The following is an 8,288-nucleotide window of genomic DNA, read 5'->3' on the forward strand; positions in this document are numbered from 1 at the left end:
TGAGAGCCATTGATATAGGGGGTTTATATCATCTCTGGCATCTACCTGCTAGGTTCCCATGGCCGTGCTGCCTGGGACAACGGAGAAAGTCTTCAAATTGTTAGGGGCTGTCTTTCCTTGCTGACGACTGCAGGGCTTAATGATCCAAAAGCTTCATATATATGTATATGTATATTTATATGTATGTGTACATGTGTATATGTGTATATGTATATGTATGGATATACATATACATATCTTACTTTATATTTCTTTATATATTTATATTATTCATTATATTCATTATATTTCTTTATATATTTATATTATTTACTAGGCTTATATTATTTATTTATCATATATATTTGCAAATCTTGATGTCTCACTGCATGTGTATGTATTATCTGTTCAGATCACACTGTGTCATACTTGTTCTTTGATTCAGTTGATTACCCTAAGCAAGACTTCCGTATGCCTCTGGCAAGCCTGCCAGTAGTCTTGACAACTGTATAGTTAGTGGGCCCTCTGAGTTCTACATCCTGTGAAGTCTAGCTTACTTCTCAGTCCCCTGGAAGAGCCCTACTGGCTGCTAAAGCCCCACCCCCCTTCCTTTCTGTGTTATTATGTCTTCTAACTGAGGGCCTGACCTGAATGTACAAAGCCACCCTAGGGCCCGGAGTCTCTATCGAGTTGATTTGCTCAGTTGAGGAAGTGAAACATTTGCCTTTAGGGTTATACCCACAAATCTGGACAGGACCCCAGTACTCAAGAAGTGCCCTTACAAATATGCACACAATTTGTTGGTGGGATGATTTTTACTAGTTTTTCGAATCGAGGAATGGCACTGATACACACAATATTAAACAAAGTCCTCTGCAAACATCAACTCTGAAAACAGGGCATTCTTTCGGTAGGGTTATAGGTACTTCTGGGAGTTGTAAATCCATGCCAGGCTCCAGAACAGAATCCATGCCTTCCAAGAACCGGTAACAGCAAAGAATTAACAGCCGAGACTCAGTAAGCATGGTAGAGCCAGCGCACACAGAGTCCGCGTTCACAAAGTTTATTATGCAGTAAAGAAGTTTAAGATGGAGACCTGCGATTGCAAACCGACGGCCTGCAGGCTGTATCGGGACCATGAGTTTGGTTTGGTTTGTTTGGCTTGCACCAGGGGATGGCAGGTCAGGGAGCCCAGGAAAGAGACACTGAGGCAGCTGATCAGATTAATGAGTGATTTCCTTTTTGTATAAAAAGATGAATTTCCAATCTTTTTCGAAAAGCCAGAAGATCTGCCAATAATGGGCCGACATTGCCACATTTCTTCCTGAGAACGGTTGGCTACAGCCACAGCTGTTGCCTTCCTTTGGTAGGAGTCCGTGCTCTCTAGTTTCCCTCCTCTGACCGGATTCTCTCCTATCACCATTTGACATGGCCGCTTCCATAAACGCTTCATGACGGCATTTATTTAATCTCTTCCAAACAGAAACAAGCCATCGGAGTTCGGAACAACATGGAAACTGCCCCATTTGTGTATCAAGAGGGGTGACCCCGACTCAGGCCAGAGGAGGTGGCAATAAAACCGACGAGAAACGGTTAGAATTAGGTCATACAGAATTGGTATTAAAGGATGGGATTGACTTGGAAAGGTTAAAAATAGTTATAATTTATTTAAAAAGAAAACGGGGCGATCGGTTTTAAAGTCTTTTAAAAATAAACACAAGATTATTTAAAAGCTTTCCCTTGCTGTCCAAATCCGGGACCCTAGCACAGATACCATATTTCTGGGGATGCTGATCTTTTGGGGCGGGTCGGGGGGGGGGGGGGGGGGGGGGAGGGAGAGAAGCCAGACAACCGGATTACTACAGAGCTACCCTGTGGGACAGCGTGTGCACCTCCAAGCCTCCACTTGCAGAAGCTTGAGAGCTCAAGGCACTCCCTGCTTCCAGATGTGGGGCGGTGTCCCGTGAACAGCTGGGATGGTGTCCTGAGAAATGGACACTCGTCCTCAGCTCCGGGTTCAGCACTGTCTGTCTCCACCTGCGGAGGATTCCCCCACCCTCCTACTCCCCCACCCCGCTTTGGGCGCGACGTTATGGCTGCATCTAGTAAGTAGTATGGGATCTGATGCCCAGCAAGAGGTCTCTGTCTATTGGGGTTTCTACTACAAGTCAATGAAAACGGCGACGTTGTAGCTGAAGATAACTTTTTAATGCTTTAAATGGGCTAGAAAAGGTCTCCAGCTCTCCGGAGCGAGGAGGACTGTTTTGCTCTAAGGCGGGTTAGCTCGGCTAGCGAAGAGCCAGCCACTCGCAGGCCCGCGGTGGACCGCAGAAGCCAGACCTCGGCCACTCCCGACGCGCATGCGCTGGCCGCCGCGGCCCTCCGCCCCCCCTACCCCACCCCCGCCCCCCATCATCCGGGTCCTGGGCGAGCGGGCGCCGAGCGCTTGTCCCGCGGCCGAGCTGCTAATAAAGTTGCGCGGCGCGTGCACAGCGCGGCGACAGCGTGAGGAGAGCGCGCCCGGGCGGCGGGGAGGTGAGTGAGGGGCCCCGGGGACGGGCGCTCGGGGCTTGGCGGAGGGACACGCGCGGCGGGAGCGGCCTGCGTGCGGCCGGAGGCCTAGCGGGTCCCCGCGCGGGACCTGGCGCGACGGGACGGGGCGCCGCGCGGCGCGGGAGGCCCGGGAGGCCCGCTCGGCCGACGAGGCCGGCGCGGACGAGGCCGCTGCCCCCTCGGCGCGCCACCGACGCCCCGGCCCGCGGAGCCGCGCAGGCGGCCTAGGCCGAGCGCGCGCCCCGCCGCTTTGTGTCGGCGAGATAAGGATCCGCGCTTATCGGTGGGAATTCCAGCGCGGCCGGCGGCGACCCGCCCCTGCGCCCGCCCGCCCGCCCGCGCGCCCCACCGCCCGCCTGTCCGCCCGTCACGCTGGGGACGTCGCAGAGGCTCCCTGGCCGCGCTAAACTTTGTGTGAGGAACCGAAGCAGCTTTTGTCTCTCGCCCGGTCCCGGTGGTTCCCTTGGGCATGCGTGCCCGAGCTCACACTCCACCCCCATCCCCTGCCCTTTCTCCTCGGCGCTTCTGGCCGCGCCGAGCCGGGAGCCCGAGCTCGGAGAAACTCCCCTGTGGCGGCCGTCTCAGGTCAGAGCATGCTCAGTGGCCCGGACTTTTCGGTTGCAGAAGGAGTTGGCGAGGATGGTCGAGGTATTTGGAGGCGTGCCAGCGATCCGATGCGTGTGTCCCGACTCCGGTTGTGATGGCCCGGGCGAAAGGAGTCCCGGCCAACCTGGAAGCCGGGAATGGCCGAACACTCTAGGCTAGATCTTTATCTCGATCGTAAAAGACAGTGTTTCCTGAGCAGCTGGAGGTTGGGGGGGCGTATTCCTGGCTGCTTCTGCGTTTAAATGGGTGTGGTGCTAAGTATATCTTGTTTATCTTTCTGTGGAAAAAGTTTTGAAGTCTGGTGGAGTTTGTAACATCATGCCTGTTGCCTAGCGCTATCATGTGTATTCCTACCTAGCAACAGACAAGTGGGTGATCGGTGGAGTTTGTTGGTTGCTTTTACAGAGGCTAAGCGAAAGGGTCCATGTGATTTCTTTTCTTTCTGACAGGGTCTTGCTTGCTATGCAGACCTTGAACTCCGGCCAGTCATCCTGCCTCAGCTTCCAAGGGCTGGGATTACAGGGGTGAGCCATCACCAAGTCTGGCTCGGTGTTTCTTTTTTAAACAAAGAGTGCTTGGATTTTCTTAGTGTATGGGAATTGCCATTAAGGTTGAAAATCCAGTACGTTTAGAAACGCTTAGAGAGGTAGTTTAGTGTTTCTGCTAGATGCCAGCCCATAATGCCTTTCGTATTGGAAACGGTTCCGGCAGGCAGCAGGACAGTTTCACACTCAACTGCTCTATCAGTTTTATGTTCCAGATGTAGTTAGTAGTAGTAGCAACAACTCACATTATTCCTTTTACCCTTTTTTGGTAAAAGTGTTCCCTTCTAAAATGAACCCCAAAATCAGAAAATTCCAAAACAGCGTAGAAGAAACGGTCTATTAAAATCTAACCTATAGAAAGTTTGTACATAGTATGCTTAGAAGAAAAATAATTTTGTAGCCAGGCATGGTGGCCCACACCTTTAATACCAGGCAGGTAGATATGTGTGAGTTCCAGGCCATCTGGGGGGGGGGGCGGGGCTACATAGTGAGACCTTGAGCGAAAGACATTTCTTTCATTTTGAGTATGATTGCTAGGTGATGACCTCCATGGCACCTCTCCTTCCTCTGCGCTTCCCCACTCAGCCCTTTTAGATAACTGCTATTACCACTTCAGCTTCCACTGTGTCTTTGTGGCAAATGCAGTTCATCTATGACCTACAGTCACTTCCTGTATGTAGGTTATAGATAAATCTTCTCAACTGACTTCTTCCTTCCTTCCTTCCTTCCTTCCTTCCTTCCTTCCTTCCTTCCTTCCTTCCTTCCCAGACAGGCACTCAGGTAGCCCAGGCTGGCCTCAGACTTGCTATGTAGTCCAGAATGCCCTTGAACTCCTACCTCTGCCTCTGAATGCTAGGATTGCAAGCCTGTGCCATCACATCTGGTTATTTATTTTGGTTGGGTTGCTCTTTTGGCTGCTGGAACCTGTACACCCTACTGCACCAAACCCTCAGATTGGTATGGTATAGTTACAAGAAGGAAGAAAGCAGTGAGCCCAGGGAAAGTAAAATGTTTGCTCTGTTCTGTACAGTCTAGCTGGAGCTGCTTAGCTGGTTCTTTGTGGTGGGCGCCACAGAGTTGGGTAGATGATATGTTGCCTTCCTTTTCCCTCTGGCAAAGTTAGCCATTGATTGCAGTGTGAAACAGTAGCAGACTGTGGCTAATGAGGTTTGAATCAGATTGTTGTGTGCTGCTGGTTATGTAACATGGAGAGAGTATTATTAAAAGTTGCAGGCTATAGCAAGGTAGAGGCCAGTACATTCTGCTGACCCTCCTCCTTGGGCTTTAATTTCTGCGTGAACCTGAGGCACTTTAGCTACAACTATAATTACACCTGGGCAGCCTGTTTCCTGTTGGCACGGTGGACTCAAACATCATGATTTCATGTGATGATCTCTTGCCCTTTGTGTTAAAGGCAGCATGTTTTCCCTACTGAAAACAGATTTGTAGCTCAGTTGAACAAATTTCTTTTCAATGTTTTGAAGATTAGGCAGTGAAATTACAGTGTTTTACTTCTTAGTAACATGTATTGAAATTTAGTATAAAATTCTTTCCACATACATATTCTTCGATGTTAGGTTTTAATTTACCAGTGCAGTGTGGATCACAACAGCGCTCGTTGATAACTCACCAGTGTTTGTTATTACCAGATGTGTATGTTGGTTGGGCAGTGAGAGCCACATCAGTGCTAATCTCAAGCCTTCATTCCTCTGCCTATCTGTCTCTGCATTACATTTATTTCTGTTCTGTGTTCTTAACCTCTTAGTGCTTTGTATGAAGGACTTTGTATTTCTTCAGGTGTTGAAGGCACCTTAGATCCTGTGGTTTACCGGCATGCTTCCAAGAGGTCAAGTACTAGATAAGTTTTCCCTCCTGTGATGGACCGTCGTAGCCTGAGGAATGATTCTTATCTTTGCTGGTGACATTCCGGAGAAAAGCTGGGAAAGCTGGATCTAAGGAGATGGTGGGGCACAGGTTCAAGAGTCTCTCGCACCAAAAAGATGATGAAGGGTTTTTTCTCTTCAAGCCCCTGGAAGTTGACCTGTGCTTTTTACACCTTGTTTTTCCACTTCTGAACTAAGTAGAATATTAGCAACTGGAATTTTCAGGGCAGGGATCTTCCACTTATTGCCACTACCATATATATCTTTTACTTCCAGCCAAAACCTGAGTGTGATATGTTTGTACTGAGTGGAATATTTAGAAGAAGAATTGTTAACAATTAGATTGTTAGGACTCTTTTAATTCCCAACCTTTTATTTTATTGTTTTTTTTTTGTTTGTTTGTTTGTTTTTGTTTTTTAGATAAGGTCTTGCTACATAGCTCTGGATATCCAGGAACTCACTATGTAGACCAGGCTAGCCTCAAACTCACAGAAATCCACCTGCCTCTGCCTCCATAGTGCTGGGACTAACAGCATGTGCTACTGTCTAATTTCCAAACTTCATAGGTCACATATTTTAAGTCTTTACTGTTTCATAACTTAGGATGATGTAATTACAGAACATTAAGGTTCTGGGTTCTCTGGGTAGCTATGAAACATGGGTGAGTGTGCCCACCCATGTAAACAGACACCTTCTTCTAGCCAGGATGGAGGTGTGGGTTCAGAGGTATTTCCAGACATTACTGTCTCTGCCTTTATCTACTATGTCTTAATTTTATTGAGATTAATTTGGGGTGGAGGGGGAGGCAGGAGAATTCCTTATTAGGACAGTTCTCTTATGTGATCTTGTAATTTTATTTCACTGTTTATTAATATGAATGTGCATTTTTATAAATAGATTTTTGTTCTTGAATCCTTTGTGACCACCGTCTTTGCCTGAATTGTGACTGTAATTACTAGTTTGGTATTCCATAGACATTTGGAAATATATTGATCTTTTGTGAGAATTTTAACTGGAGCTTTACCTTCTGTTGCTTCTATGCCTTTGTTTTACACTGAGTTAATGAGAGCAGTAGCAGCCACAAACACCAAGGCCTCCTCAGAATGGGAGCTTCAGGGACGACTCACACTTGGCAAGTTTAACTTTGCTTTCAGAACGTATGTGCTTTCACAGGGAATTTTGTTCTTCCCAAAGTACTGAGCCTGCCTTTTTTCCTAGATGGTGGGCTCATAACTTGAGGTCTAGTTACCCTGGCACGTATTCCTGGGAAGAAGGGACACAGCAGAAATCCTTAAGTCTGTTAACTCCTCTTACTTGCATCTTGCTGTTCTCTTAGGTGAGAGTCTAGTTAACTCATTGACTGTTCCCACTCTTCAGAGTTGAGTGCAAATGAAAGGATGGCCAGAACAGAAAAGCTAGCCAGGCTGCTTGGTTGGTTGGTTGGTTGGTTGATTTTTTTCTTTCCTTCTAAGTGGGGCACTTGTATTTTTGGGTGCACACAAGGTACTGGAGAATGCCATTGCAGGATATTGCAGTGGATGCTATAGACACCAGCTAGATGTTTGTGCACCAGGGATTGTGTTGAGATTGAAGGGAGAGCTCTGTGTCTGGCTGTGTGCCTGCAAGCCTGTACAAGCATAGTCTACTTCTGGTGGCAAGGCAGGGAATCTTGTAGGCTCTGTGGGGGTGAGTGATCCATCTACATCAGGCTCTGCTTAATAGAGGACTTAAAGAGTAGCTAAAAACTGGGAAACAGAAATCTGGACGTGGGAGATAAAAGGTAGAGACAACTGGACACAAAGAGAACAAATATGATTATGCTTTGGGAAATGTCAGGGCCCCGTGTTCATCATGCAGAAGGCTTTGAGAGCTTTGCAGAACTTTAAGTGTCTTTTTTTTAATTTAATTTTTATGTGTGTGAGTATTTTACCTGCATGTTCATGCCTGGTATCCAAGTTGTTCAGAAAAGAATGTTAGTACTGGGACTTGAATCTGGATCTTCTGCAAGAGCAGCGACTACTGAGCGTCTCTCCAGTTCATCTTGATTTTTTGAAATTAGGAGTCAGAATTGGGGAAATTGGTGTTTTTTTTTTTTTAATTTGTTTTGCCTTTCTTTAGGAAAAAACATGAGTACTTGTGTAATTGTGACCTTTCTTCCTTTAGAAATGTTTCTGTACATCTCTAAAGTTGGGTTTATGAATCTAGAGGAGCTGTGGGCACTTGATTTCTGTTTGGACTTTTCTGCCAGCAATCTGAGATACAGCCTCTAAGTTCTAAAGGAATTATATACCCGGATTTAGTGGGGATGGGTGTCTATACCATGTGATTGTTGGTAGCTAGGTACTGTTATTTTACAGCCAGAAGGGTAAGAGCTTTTTAAAGCTTCATCCTGATCAGCCTAGAAAGTTAACTTGGGTGTGTGTATTTGCAGGTAGCTTGCTTCAAGTAACTTGATTCTGAACTTCTTGATTCCAAAACTTGCTACCTAACCTGGGATTCCTGATTAAAATGTGGGATAGTTTTGTTTTGTTGTTGAGATGGGTGTCCCTGGCTGTGAAACTCACTGTGTAGACCATGCTGGCCTCAGGCTCACAGAGATCACCCTACCTCTGCCTTCTGAGTGCTGGGATTAAAGGCGTGCTCCACTACACCTGGCTATTGGTTTTTAAAGTTTATTTTTAATTCTCTCCCTCTCTCTCTCTCTCTCTCTCTCTCTCTCTCT

At 47.0% G+C, this 8,288-nt stretch overlaps 1 protein-coding gene across 10 annotated transcripts in view; it reads left to right on the forward strand.

Moving 5' to 3' along the window:
* The first annotated feature begins 1,923 nt into the window (after positions 1-1,923).
* The window catches only part of Smad5 (SMAD family member 5), a 34,583-nt gene continuing 28,218 nt past the window's right edge, over positions 1,924-8,288 (forward strand). For 2 of the 10 annotated variants that reach the window (XM_031358013.1, XM_031358017.1), the window contains exon 1: positions 2,394-2,514. The gene's annotated coding sequence lies outside the window, so the exon portion shown is untranslated. The other 8 variants (XM_031358014.1, XM_031358018.1, XM_031358015.1 and 5 more) reach the window with 6 other exon arrangements.

This window comes from Mastomys coucha, unplaced genomic scaffold (assembly GCF_008632895.1).
Source record: "Mastomys coucha isolate ucsf_1 unplaced genomic scaffold, UCSF_Mcou_1 pScaffold7, whole genome shotgun sequence".
In the NCBI taxonomy this organism is placed as follows: Eukaryota; Metazoa; Chordata; class Mammalia; order Rodentia; family Muridae; genus Mastomys; species Mastomys coucha.